Source organism: Hemiscyllium ocellatum (assembly GCF_020745735.1).
Source record: "Hemiscyllium ocellatum isolate sHemOce1 chromosome 41 unlocalized genomic scaffold, sHemOce1.pat.X.cur. SUPER_41_unloc_2, whole genome shotgun sequence".
NCBI classification, from domain to species: Eukaryota; Metazoa; Chordata; class Chondrichthyes; order Orectolobiformes; family Hemiscylliidae; genus Hemiscyllium; species Hemiscyllium ocellatum.
In genome coordinates, this window is record NW_026867549.1 from 1,405,041 (window position 1) to 1,419,970 (window position 14,930).

A 14,930-nucleotide genomic window follows, 5' to 3' on the forward strand; every position below is an offset into this window, starting at 1 on the left:
AACACTCCCGCTCTCTACCCCAATCCCACTCTTTCTCTACATCCTTGCACACTCTCTCTGCCACACTACCTCCCACACTGTCTCTCACTGGCACTGACTTCTCTCTCTCTACCTCTCTCCCACACTCTCTCCACACCCTTCCCAAAATATCTCTCTACCCCCTTGCATTCTTCTATTTTTCAACGCTCCTCCTATTTTCTGTCTTTCGCTCCCGTTTCCACTCTCTCTCACATCCTCGCACTCACTGTCTCCGCCGTCCCACTCTCTACCTACCCCACTCCCTCTCGACCCCACTTCCAATCTCTCCATACGCCTTCCAATTTTTATCTGCCACACTCCCTCTCACGCTGTCTCTATCGCTATCTTTCTACACCCAACTAACTTTAACTCTCTCCAACCCATTCCCTCTACCTCTCCCGCTTTCTGTCTAACCCTCTTCACTGTCTCACCACCCACTGTTTCTCTCTCTGCGCCCTCTCACTGAGTCTCTGCCTCTACACCCCTGCCTCTCCCTCTCTCTACTATATCCCACGCTATCTCTCATCCTCCCACTATCTCTGACATACTTGCACTCTCTCAATAACACGCTCCCATTCTCTTTCTACCAACTAACATTATCTCAATCTCTCCACTCCACTCCCTCACTCTCTCTTTCTCTCTTCCACTCCCAATCATTCCTTCTCAACCCAAGCAGTTCCTGTAGCGCACTCCCTCTCTCTCAGTCTATTCCCCTCCAACACTTGCTCTTCTCTATCCCACTCTCTCTCTTATCCCGTCCCTCCCTCTCTGTTCCCCCCCCACACTCTCTCACTCTACTCCTCTCTCACTCTCTCACTCTATCCCCTTCCGACAGTCGATCTCCCCCTCCCACTCTCACTCTCGCTGTACCCCTCTCATTCTCTCTCTAACTCCCCCACACTTTAACTCTGTATACACCCCCTCTCTCCCTTGCTCTCTACCTTCCTCCCACTCTCTCTCTAACCTCTCTCTTTACCCCACTCAAATCTTTCTTCCACTCTCACTCGCTCTATAATCCCTAATCTCTCTTTCTGCTCCCAATATCTTTCTCTACCCCATGCTCTCTCTTTCACCCTACACCACCTCATCTCTCTCTCTCTCCTTTCCTCTTCCCCAATGCCTCTCATCCACACATACTCTCTCATTCCATTCCCACTCAGTCGCTCGCTCTATCTGACCCCCACTCAATCTCTTTCCCTCCTTCCTTCTCTGTCGGCCCGCTTGCTCTCTCTACCTCTTCTCCTCTCCTCCACTTTCTGCCAACTCTCCCACACTGACTTTACCCCCTGCCCCCCTCTCTCCACCTCTTCTCTCTTTGTGTCTAATCCCCTCGCACTATCTTTCTCTCTCATCTTCGAAACTCTAAACTACAGTCCCCCCAGCCCACTCCCTCCCTCTCGTTCTCTCTCTCTACCAATTTCCCATCTATCTTTTTCTCTATTGCGTTCTGTCTTTCTGTCTACTCTCATTCTCTCTCTCTCCACCCACTCACTCCCTTTCTCTCTCCTCTCCTCCGACGATGTCTCCCTTTCTGTCTCTTCCCTCTCCCCTTTACCTCCTTCCCTTTCTCTCTCTTTTTCCTTCCCCCTCTATCCCTTGCCCGTTTCATCTTTCGCTCTCTTACACTCCCACTCTCTGTCTTGCATTCCACTATCTCTCTGACACTTGATCTCTCTCCATACACGCCTCCCACTCTCTATACCCTCCGACTCACTCTACCCTCTTCCAATGTGTTTCACCTTCATCTCTCTTTCTATACTCCCCTCCCACTCCCTCTCCCCCCTCCGCTCTCTTCCCTACGATCTCTCTCTACGTCCCTCCCAAACTCTCCCTTACTTCCACGCCCTTCTCATCTCTCATTCTACCCCTTTCTAACTCTGTCTCTACCTTCCTCCCACTGTCTTTCTCTCTAACACCCTCCAACTCAGTCTCTCTCTATACCTCTCCCTCCCTCTATCCCCTCTGATTCTCGCTCTACCCCTCTCCCTTTTTTCTCTCCCTCTGGCCCCCTCACACTCTTTTTCTAACTGCTCCCACTATCTCTCTCGCTCGTCCCCATTCTCTCTTTTTCTCTTTCTCGCTACCCATTTCCCTCTCTTTGTCTCTTGCCCCTCCGACACAGTTTCTTCCTCTGCTACTCTCACTCTGTCTACCCGGTCCGACAATGTCTCTCTTTTTCTGCCCTCCCTGTCTCTCTCTCTTCCACATCGCAATGCCTCAATCACTAAACCCTCCCATTCTCTCTCTATAATCCGTGCACTCTCAATCAACACACTCACTATGCGTCTCTTTCCCTCTCCACACCACTCCCCCTCTCTCACGAATCTGCTCACACTCTCGTCCTCTTACCACTCCAAGCTCTCTTTCCTTTTCTCTCAATTGAACACCCCCTCTTTCACTCTTTCTCTCTTCCCTCCTCCCACTCATGGTCTTCCACGCCACACGCTGTTTTCTCACCTAACCCCTCCCACTCTTACTCTCTTTACCGCTTCCCACGCTCACTTTTTTAAACCCACCTCTCTCTCTCTACCACTCCCACTTTCACTTTATCTCCCCTCTATCTCTATTTTATTCAAATCTCTCTATACACCACACCCACTCTCTCTCTAAAGCCTCCCACACTCTCTCTACCCATCCCCAAATCTCTCACTACGCCATTCCCTCTCTATTCACAATTTCCATTCTCTCTGTCTACCTCCTCGACTCGCTCTTTTCCCCACTCCCTCCCAGTCTCTCTGTCTGCACTCAGACTCTCTCTCTACTCCTCTCCCCCACTCCCTCGGCGCTTTTTTCCTACTTTTTCCATACGCCCTCCCACACTTTATCTACACTCTCGTATTCTCACTAACCCCTGCCACTCTCTCCGTACCTCCCTCCCACTCTCTCTTCCCGTCCCACTCGGTCTCTTTCACCGTCTTCCTTTCTCTCTCACCCACTTCTCCCTGAACACCCCCTCATGCTCTTTCTCTCTTTATCCCTCTCACTCTTTCTCACTCTACCCTACTCTCTCTCTGTCAACCCCCCTCTCTCTGACTCTCTATCTCTTCTTTCCTCTCTCTCTCTCGCAACCCGATCCCATTCTTTCTCTACCTACTTCATTCTTTCGTTCTCTGAACCATGTATTGCTCACTCTTTACACTATTCGAACCTGGCTTTCTACACCACTCCATTTCGCTCTCTCTTCGCCTCTCTCTGTCTCATTCTCACTCTCTGTGCCCCACACACTCGCTACTCCTCTTCTTCTCTCTCTTCCCCTCTTTCACGCTCTCTCTATTCCCTCCCACTCTCTCTCTACCACTTCCATTCTCTCTCTACCACTTCCATTCTCTCTCTCCACTTCTTCGACTCTCTCTCTTTCCCACTCCCTCCCAATTTCTCTCTCTCCACTCAGACTCTCTCTCTCTACTCCTCTCCACTCTCCCTCTAAGCTTCTTTCTAACTCTTTCTGTACGCCCTCCCGAACTCTGTCTACCCTCTCGTATTCTCTCTCTACCCTTCCCACTCTCTCCTTACCTCTCTACTACTCTCTTTTCCCATCGCACTCCGACTTGTTAAACGGCTTCGTTTCTTTAAAACTCACTTCCTCTCTCTTAAAGCCCCCTCCCACTCTGTCTCTCTTTATCCCTCTGAAACTTTCTCTCTCTACCCCTAAATTGTGGATGGATTGATGAATGAATGTATTTGATTGATTGATGAATTTGGGTAAAGGGATATTTCATCACATTCTTCAGCTGCTGTCTGAACTTCGTCTGGGTCACGGCATAAATCACGGTGTTTGTGCAGCAGCTGAGGAGCTGCAGCATGAAGCCTAATTCTTGCACAAAGAAATGGAGATACACGGACTTATACCCAACACTATACATCCGTTTCCATATTGAAAACAGCATGAACGTTGACCATAACAGGATGAAATTGGCTGAGATCACAAACAGTAAAATGATGGATTTTTTCCTGATTCTCATTTCTGTGTCAGACTGAGCGTCCCCATTGGTGTGAGCCCGGAGTCTCCTACGGGCCCTGCTGGTTACTAAAATGTGTCTGACCGTGAAAACGTTGAACAAAAGGATAAGGGTAAATGGGAGAACTGGGGTTAGAATGTGATGGAGGAACTCGATTGACGTCCAGACAAGGGAGGTTCCAACACCATCTGCTGCAATACAAAACGACGGGTAGTTCCTCTGCGCATACCGAGCTGAGAGCATAAAATACCAGAAAATGTTTTTTAAACAGCTTAACACAGTCACTGTTCCCAGAACCACAGCCGCCGTTTTCTCACTACAATATTTATGTTTTAATTTCTGGCAACAAATGGCCACAAATCGATCAAATGTGAAGGTGACGGTGAACCAGACAGAACAGTCAGTGGCTGCATAAAGCAGGGCAGCGTGGATATTACACACAGATATTTCCCACAGGAAACCAAACTGTTCCAGATAAACAATGGGAATGTGTCGCAATATCAGGTCGAAGATAATGACCAGTAGATCCGCCGCTGACATTGCCCCCAGGTACCGTCTGACACAGGGAGCCAATCCACAATCTTTACAAAGCAGGACGTAGATCGTCAATACGTTACCTGTGAGAAAGAAAGGCAAACACATTATCCATCAGCCTGGTGACAAAGTGACAAGTTTGACTGAGGGCTGTGTGAGGTTTCCAAATGTGTCACTGTATTCATAGATTTAGTAAAATAATCGGAGCTTAAATGACATATGGAAAGGTCTGATTTATTGACAAATATGTGTCATAAATCACAACAAACGCTCCTTCCCCAAACACACAGGGGCATATGCATAAGAACAGATGGTTTGAAGCACATTTCCACACACACGACAACTCGAGAAAAGATACAGGTAATTTATTTTCAGTTTCGAATACTGAGCGTGAATTCATTGCCATCCTGAAGGATTCTCTCCCAAGTCTTTGAAAATAAATGGAAGTACGAAATTTCAGCCTTTTTCTTTAATTTCTGGTCAGTTCTCTGTCATGAAGAAATGTAAACGCAGCGAAAATAGATTCACCCCTTTAACGTCCTGAGGCGACTACGGAACAGTATCTCCTTCTTCCATTAACGGATCCCTTCCCTCCGGACCTTATCATTTGGTCGATTCAATGACACCCGCCCTTCCCAAATAATATCAGGGACAGAATATTATGGGGAATGTCAGGTATTCTGCTGCAAACCAACCGACTCCCTCAGTGTATTTGGACTACACCTCCTCCCTTTCTGCCTCTTGTTAAAACGCCATCCCTTATTCCCAATTCCTCTCATTCTGCTGCATCTGTTCCCAGAATTACCAATTCCATCTCAAAAAATCCCCGATGGCTTCTTTATTCAAATACCACAATTTCCATTCCCATTTGTTCGATGATGCCCTCCAGAACATCTCTATTTCCCTCCCCTCCGTCCTCAAACCCTCACCGTCACCTATCCCCTCACCTCCATCCAAGGCCCCATAGGGTCCTTCCACATCTGACTCAAATTTACTTGTGCTTCCACAAATGTCGTTACTGTATCTTGCACCAGATGTGGTCTCTTCTACATCGGGGAGACAGGCCACCAACTTGTGGAACATGACGGGGAATATCTCTGGGACTTCTGCACCAACGAAATGCATCGTCCGCTGGCTGAACACTTCAACACCACCTCCTACTCTGCAAAGACAAAGGTCATGGGCCTCCTCCATTGCCAAGCCCAAAGCCCCCGGTGCCTGTAGGATGAACACATCATCTTCCACCATGGGACCCTGCAGCCACAGGGGTTCAAAGTGGATTTTACCGTTTTACTGTGTTCTCCTCCTGCATGTTTTTCCCGTCCAAAACCTCGATCTGAGCACAGTCTTCTTGACCTGTTCACCACCTTTCCCATCTATCCGCTCCACCGTTCTCTCGATCCTGTCACATTCTCCTCCTTTTTCATCTCCCTATTACATTCACAGGTATCTTACCCCAGCCCAAACCCTTCAATTTATTGCTCCACAATTCTCATTCCAAATAAAGGCCTTCTGCCTGATTTGTTAAGTATCCTGCTCATTGATGATCCATTATCTGCGGTGTTTTTGCGGCCCAACACTTCCGGTCAGGAAACATTGTGACACCGTCATAGTCACAGAACGAGAACCGATGGGCAATATTTCATGAAGATCCATTGCCAACCCTGGGTATATCGTGTCTCATTGCTGATAGTGAAGCCGTGGGATGCGGTCAGGAAAGGAGTTACACTCGTATTCCCCCAACATTCATTCCAGAACCCGGGAAATCTCATGGTAAAGCTCAAAGATGTTCAAGGAAATCGCCTGATGATGGATGTCTACTGCCATCCACACCATCCCTCAGAGATAACGCAGTTTCCTTCGAATTTGAAAGCAAATCAGAGGAAATACTGACGATGATAAGGACACAGAATGCACTCTGGCTGCATGGCTTCGGTGTCCATCACCAAGAGTGTCTCCACAGGTTCACGAAAGAGTGAGCATGGAGAAGCTTCTAGCATACAGCATCTAGACTTTGGGAAATGATGGGGGAACCCACAAGAGAGAAACAATCTCGTCAAAGTATTTCTCACAGATGGATCTGTCCCTCAAAGTATCTGTAGGAGCACGCATGCAGCACACAGTCCTGGTGGAGGAGGAATCTCAGCGTCATACTGAAGATACTGTCTCTTGTGTTAATTGGAACTACCTCCTGCAAAGTAGGGCACACGTCTAAAGGACGGAGCAATTCGAAACTGGGCATCCGTGAGGCACTGTGGGCTATTGGCACAAAGTCAGAAGTGACTGTTGACTGATGGTCCCAAAATATTCGTCACTGATCACAATTACATTCATACAAAGCAGGCTATTCAGCCCATTCAGAGTTTTAAACAGCAACAGAATTAGTTCATTTAGCCATTCGAGTCTGTTACTCAGCAATTGGATCAGATCGTTTCATTTCGTATATCTGTGACAAAGAAAATTGAAGGGCATATTTAGCCTTTCAAAGCTGCTAAATAAGTGTACGGGGTTGACTGCATACTCAGCCTAGAACAGGGATATTTTTGTGATAAATCAGTCTTTATCAGTTCAACACAAATTACTAACTGCAGTGACACACTGACTAGTGATCGGGACACAGTTATTTGTAATCAACATCAACGTTTTCGAGAAATGGAACAAACTTATTCTGACGAAGATCAGCAGGAACTGAAGTTATCAAGCGAGAGCGGTGATTCTTTAGTTGAATAAGCAGGATAAAACAGTTTGGAGGCTCGAATATAACGGGGGTAACGGTGAATCTGTAACTTTACAGGAAGAATAACAGAATGCATATGACATAAAAGGAAAAAGACAACAGACGTTAGTGAAACATGTTTACTGGACGGATTATTCTAACCCGTTGAGACATGGAAAGGATTGCTCCATCACCCTGATGGTCTGCCCCCTGATATTCCCGGGGGCCCCATTGCGCTCATTGCGCTCAGACGGGATATTTTGATGTGGTTGGGTAGCAGTGAGGACTAGTGAGATGGTCAGTGTTTTTCACCATTTTACAGGGGCATGGTCTCCCTCCGCCAGGCCATCCTTTTTTACTAGATAGTGACCCGGAGACGATGAGAATGGTCTGGCTGTTTCTAGATGAAGAGGCCGTGGCTGCTGCTAGGACAGTGGACATTTATCAACATGATGCACTCTACATGGTTGTATTGCTCCAACAATGGAGTTAGAGACGGAGGGTCCAATCACAAGAGTAATATCTAAATGAATTGCCATATCAGCTGAAATGTTTATTTACATCATATTTTTACTCCACCAGAGATTCATCAATCCAGAAGAAGTATCTGTTCAGCACAGAACAATCTGTAGATGAAGCTTTGTTCGGTCCAACCCGGCCTTCTGCAGATTCCAAAATAACTGTACAGACCAGGTCATTGCATTGATCTGTAAACTCAGACGAGATAATCTGTTCATCTCTGGGAGCTATGTTGACAACAGCAGTGCAGTGACGTATAAACTCAGACTAGGTTAGTGTCCAGCACGGAGACCTGTGCAGACCACAGCAATGAATTGATCTGTCAAGGCATGGGCCGGCGTGCTGTGTAGACTGCGACTGTTGCAGCCTGGAGACTGGGTCCAGTGCGGGCTGAAGACGGTTGAGGTGCTTTCTGGAGACTTAGATGAGTGCAGCATGAAGACTTGTCCCTGTCTGAAATGGGTAAAGTGTAGTCTGAAGAATGGGAATGGTGCAGTCTGAAGTCTGAGGTCGAGAGAACGAGGCCTGGTGCAGCCTAGAGACTGGGTCCAGCGCGATTTGGAGACTCGGGCCTATGCATTCTGCTGACTACGCCCAGTGTGGTCTGGTGACTGGGCACGCGTGATATCTGGAGACTCGGTTCTGGTACAGACAGGATCGTGAGAGACTGTAATTCGAGACTGGTGCTTTATTCCCATTTTTTTATCCTTGTGCTGGACTTTCATTTTTAATTCTTTTCATTTTGGATAAAATACTTAAGAATTTGTACCCTGTTTTCTTGTACCTAAGATTGCGTCATAAGTGAAGACATTATCAACGTTTTACTGCACTCGTTAGCATGCACTTGACAATGAAACTAATTCAAATGTGAGACTTTGATGTCATTCTGAAACAAAGATGCTGCTTGTGACGTGGTGTAGGGCGGCCAGCAGACGGTGGTATTTTATCATTTTAAGCACAAGCGGGAGAGACAAATGAGAGTAAGGAAGGACATTGTGATTCCCGTTTCAATGGCTTCACTGTCATAAGTGCCAGTGCTCAGAAATGTCGATGATGAGATGCTCACACCAATATATTAAAGCACACTCACAATGACAGACAAAGATACACACATATGGACACGGGCACGTGCATACAAAGACGTGCACACACTCAGACTGATACACACACAGACGCACAAATGCGCGCGCACACACGCACACACACACACACACCAATAAACACACTGATAGATGCAGACGTTCGACTAATCACGCCTGCCGTGACAATGAATAATATCATGGCTGATCTGACGTCGTCCTAAACTATGTTTCGTCTTGGAACATAAAGCAGGGGAAGGGCCTGTCCCGATCGAGTTGGAGGACTTTGGGACCAGTGACCGTAATTCTATTAGTTTGAAATATGATACGGGAAAGAATAGGACTGGTCCACATGTTAATGTTTTAAATTAGGGCGAGGCCCATTTTAATGTTGAAAGGCAGGAACTTTAAAATGGATATTGGGATGCAGTTTGCAGGTAAAGGGACATCCAACAGATAGGAATCTATCAAAAGCGAGATACTGAGAGTTCGGGGACTGCATGTTCTGGTTAGTGTTCCAGGCCAGCATAAATAGGGAACATGATATGACGGAATATTGGAGCTCAGGCCAAGTGAAAAGGAGGTGTATACCAGGTGTAGGCAGCTCGGGTCAAGGAATGCCTTGAACATATGGGTTGTAGGGGTATCCTTGCCATAGAAATCAGGAGTGCAAAAAGGGTGCATGAGATAGCTTTGACTGGAATGGAAACGGTTTATGCAAGCGTTTCAAGCGCAAATGGGAAGTGAGGGAGAGAATCGGGTGTCAAAAAAATCACTTTGTATGATTCCACAAGAGATAAATCAGGATTGTTGTGTTTATTGTCACATGTACACACTTGAAGACAGTGAAAATCTTGTAAGTCGCAACATGGGACACAATCTTCGTCTCACCCTGCCCCAAAGGTACAGAATCTTGGTACAAAGCAGAAGAATAAAGAAATCAAAGTTAAAATATTAAACATTACAGACCTTTCTATAAAAGTGAAAGAACACAGAAACACAGTTCACAGTTCAAAAACACAGTCCATAAGTGTCTGCCCATGCTGGGTTCACATTCCTCACAAGGACTTGACCACCACCATTCAGCTGCCTTACGGAATTTTCCTGCTCAATTGGTGAGGTCCTACAGAAACATATCGCGTCAGTAATTACTGTGGAGAAAGACATGAATCCTGTTGAATATCCAAGCATATCGCACAATTGGTTTTCCATTCATTTTGTCTACAAGAGATACCTTCACACAAAAAGTTTGAAAATTATAACTTCACTTTCGTAAGTGCAGAATCATTTTCTCAAATTTTACTATTACTTTCTAAATGGCCAATGACACATTCGTTATAATAGATTACAACAGCTTCCCTTTTCTTGATGTGATGTTTACTGCTCTGCCGTTCTCTCTCCCTCTTCTTCAATGTTTGCTTCTCCTTACTGTTTCTAAACTCCATCTTACCGGATTCAGTGGAATTTGAGTGGCGTGGACTCTAAGGAAGAGTAATGGCAGATTCAGGCGAGATGTCTAGGCAAATCTCTACTCTGATGTTATCACGCCACATCTTACCCATTCTTGTCAAGAGTCATTGCAACATTTTCACCAGATCTCTCATTATGCTGGTGGAGTGAAGAAGGATAAAGATCTTTCAACAATGCTGTGCCTTCCGTCAGGTAGCTGTGAGTATTCTAATCTAAGTCGGAAGCTTATAGTGCGCTGACAAAGTGTTGTTGCTACTGTACAGGATCTAAGTGAAACCACATCAGCAGTAGCGTGTGCAGATTTGATCGCTTAACTGAAGATAGGATATTGGAATTAACTCAGACACTGTTCCCTCATCTGATTTATGGAACTAAAATGATAATCACAGATGCCCTACAGAGTGCAGGTAGGTCATTTGACCCATCGTCTCCGAACTGATTCTTCGAAGACCACCCCAACCAGACCCACCTTCTCCCTAATCTCTGAAAACTGGCATTTTTCATGAGTAGTGAACATGGCCTGCCCATCCCCGGACCAACTATCCTTCACATTTTGGGACTGTGGGTGAAAACTGGAGCACCCAGCGCAATGCCTTGTAGGCACATGGAGAATGTGCATACTCCACACCAACAGTGACCTGAGGCTGGACTTGAACGCGGGTCTCTGGTGTTGCAGCACAGCAGTACTAACCACTGAGCTGTACAGTGTGGGCAACAGAACTTGCCTGCACAATGAAGCAGCAGCATAGCCCTGTTTCTGCCCAAGGACCTTTCACATGTGAGGTGAATATGATAACCACAACACTATATTGGTTACACATACAGTGTGGCCACTGGCCCACTGAAGTTTCTGTGCTGTGTTGCATCACAGATCAATTTACAATGCACAGATTGCATTCTGATGTGTTCATTTTAAGCAGAACTCATTCACAACATGATTCTGCATATCACTTTATCAGCACGAAAGGCAGCAATGGTATTCAAACCCATGTATACTTTCACACTGAAGCCTAAATCCTGCAATGTCGCCCATTCTGGCACGCTACCACACTGAACTGAAACCATGAGCAGTATTTGAATCTAGTTCTTGAGGACATTGCTACATCTCTGGCTGCACAGCGAAGTGATAATAACAGTGCATCATCACCTCAGCTGTAACATTCTCTTACGGTTGCAAGCCTGGGCAACAGACGTATTTGTACTGTTTCCTGTAAACACATCAATCACATTCAGCCAATACCTGTCTCCATCCAGAGCATCAGTTTGGATGAAGAACTTGGTGGATCAGCAACATGACATTTGTGAGAAATTTGAAAACGGAATGTTAAATGTGAGGTGCAAGCACTGATCGGATTTGAACCCTAGATCTACATTTTCACTAAGAATGCACTTTAACCAATTTAGCCACAGCGTCACGTGAACTTGCGAAGGAAGGATGAGCAGCTTGAAACAATACCTATGTAAGTCGACAAGAATGACAGGTAATCTTGTTTTGAGATTCAGCAACAGAAGGCTATTCAACAGCAAACTGAGGATTCAGTTACAATTATCGAACCTGGAACACGGGGATACAGAAGTAGATCATTTGAACTTGTTACAGCAGGTCAGGAGGAGGCTGTTTAATTTCTGGATCCTGACTAGCAGTGCCAGGAAGAGGCCAATCAGACCCAATAAATATAAGACAGGACCAATAATAAACCACGAGTCAAGAGGCAGCATCTGAGGAGCAGGTAAATCGACGTTTCGGGCTGGAACGGTTTTCCTGCTCCTCGGATGCTGCCTGTCTTGCAGTGCTTTTCCAGCACCACTCTAATCTTGACTCATGGTCTATTATTGGTCTTTTATTATATTTACAGTGTCTGATTGGATTCTTCCTGACTCTGTATATCTGGATCCAAAAACAAAACAGCCTCCTCCCGACCTGTTGCAACAAGATCAAATAATCTACTTCTCCTGTTGTTGTGTTCTCTGTGCTCCTGCCCAAAACGTCCATTTTCCTGGTCCTCGGATGCTGCCTGATCTGCTGTGCTTTTCCAACACCAGTCTAATTTGATTCTAATCTCCAGCATCTGCACTCCTCACTTACACTACGGAAGATCATATTGCACCTGTATCCTGTCACACAAAAGCAGGATGACACCATTCCGCCTTCATAATGCAAAATTGGAAAAATGCAACAAAGAGACTGGAAATTGCTACACTAGTTGAGGCCATTCAGCCTATTGAGTCTCTTGCACAAGAACTGGGGAAGGAAATTGAACCATTTGAGATGTTTCGATGTGTACAGGAGGAAGTAATTCAGCCACGTCTTTATTGTATCGGAACAGGAGAATACCAATCACTTCTTCAATCCCATTTCAGGGATATAAGAGGAGACTGTTTTGTACCTTGAGCCTGTCATGGACGAATATGAGGAAACACTTCAGTCCCTAGAAATTATGCACTGCAGCAGGAAGATTCCATGAGTCCACAAACATCTCATACAGCAACAGCAGAACGAGATTCTGATATTCAGAGATGCTTGGTCAGGAACAGAAGCAGAACGTTTAGCCCAACGATGCAATAATCTAGGAAAATCAGGAGGACATTACGCCTATGGAGACTATAATATAGTAACACAAGGAGGTTATTCAGCCCATCAAAATGATAATGTAAATGCAGCAGGAGATCATTCAGCCCATCGCATGTTGAAACCTGGAACAAAAGGAGTCCATTCAGTGCCTCAATCTTTTGTTTACACAGCAAGCAGAGCAGATATTTTAGTCTTGTGCCTGTTACACAGGAACACAGGAAAGGTAACGGAGACGTTATAGAAAGGAAAAAAGTTAAAATAACCAAGTTTACTAGGAACAGAAATGCAGTCAGTAAGCTATTGGGATCGAATGCAAACAGCTAGAATCTGTCCGTAAGGAATTAATAACGGGAGTTTGTGAACGTCCAACTGTACTTCATTACAGCCAGCTTGGTTTTGTGAAGGATAAAACGTGTTTGAATTATTTGCCTGAGGTTATGTTTAATGTGACGAGAAGGTGGACATTGGGGATCCTATAGATGGAGTATAACTGGATTTCCAGAGCATTGCATCTGATGCCTCACAAAAGTTAATATGCAACATAAGAGCACATGGGTGTTAAGAAAAACTGAATTGCTTGGAGAGAGAATGGGCTAACCACACACACACAAAAAAAAACATGATGTGGAGATGCCGGTTTGGATTGGGTTGGGAAATGTCAGAAATTCCACGATTCCATTTATATATTACAACAGATTTATTTGAGAACAATACCTTTCGGAGCACTTCTGCTTCCTTAGGTGTAAGAGAGGGAGAGGAAGACATCCAACACAGAATTTGAAAGGAAAAGATCAAAGTGTCGTACAACTCGTGCACATGAATTGAACACATTGAAGATAGCTCATAAACCTTTAATCAGTTCGACTGGGCATGCAGGTTTTGATTGATTAATTGGTACAATCCCAGAATTTCTTTCAAGTTACTGTCCGGAGGATTATTTTTAAATCTGACAAGCAAGGTCGATAAAGAGGATCCTTCCGATGTAGTATGTCTGGATTTCTAGAAGGCATTGCATTAAGTGCCTCACAAATGTTTAATATGCAAGGTAAGGGCACATACGGTTAGAAAAATATATATTCGTTTGGAGAAAGGATTGGCTAACCAATAAAAGCCATGACGTGGAGTTGCTGGTGTTGGGCTGGGGTGGACATGGTTAAAAATCACACAACACCAGGTTACAGTCCAACGGATTTATTTGAAAACAGGAGATATCTGAACGCTTTCCCTTCATTTGATGCAGAGAGAAACGAAGACGTTAGGCACATAAATTATGAAGAAAAGATCAAAGCGTTGTACAAGTCATGCGCATAAATTGAACTCACCTAAGATGGCTCTTAAAACTTTAATCAGTTAGAATGGAGGTGCAGGTTCTGATTGCATAATATTCAAATCCCAGGCTTCCTTTCAAGTCACTGCGTGGAGATAAATTAAGGTATTATCGACGGAAAGGCGATGAACCCCTTCGGTCAGTCAACGTATTTTAGGCCTGTGTTTTTCTCTGTGATGCAATCTGCAGTCTGACTAGGTTTATTTCCAAAGTATGACGTGATAAAATGCCATATTGACTGTCTACAAACTGTGTGCTTGTTGAACAAAATGTAATGTATCCACAAATACCTGTCTGGAAATCCATATTCTCTCTGCAGATTTACATGTGTCACCGTAGGGTTGGGACAGTGGTGGGGGAGGGTGGTTTATGTTGGAGGTGGTGCGGGAAAGAGAGAGAGATTGATGTGAGTGTGTGTAAATTGGAGAGTGAGATTATGCACGTGTCCTGTTAAGACTCAGACAGATATGATATATCCTGTCCTGTCTCTCTCTCTCTCTCTCTCTCACACACACACACACACACACACACACACACACACACACACACACACACACACACACACACACACACACACAGTGGTTTCTGAGCTTGCCCTCTCTGCAACCTCTGCTCATTTTTTTATTCATGTGACAGACCCAGATGCTGTTACTGCCGTCCTCATTCTCCATCTTGATTTGGGTCAGCAAATCGTCCGGTCTCCCTGATGGTTTGAGTCAGCTGACAGCACAATATC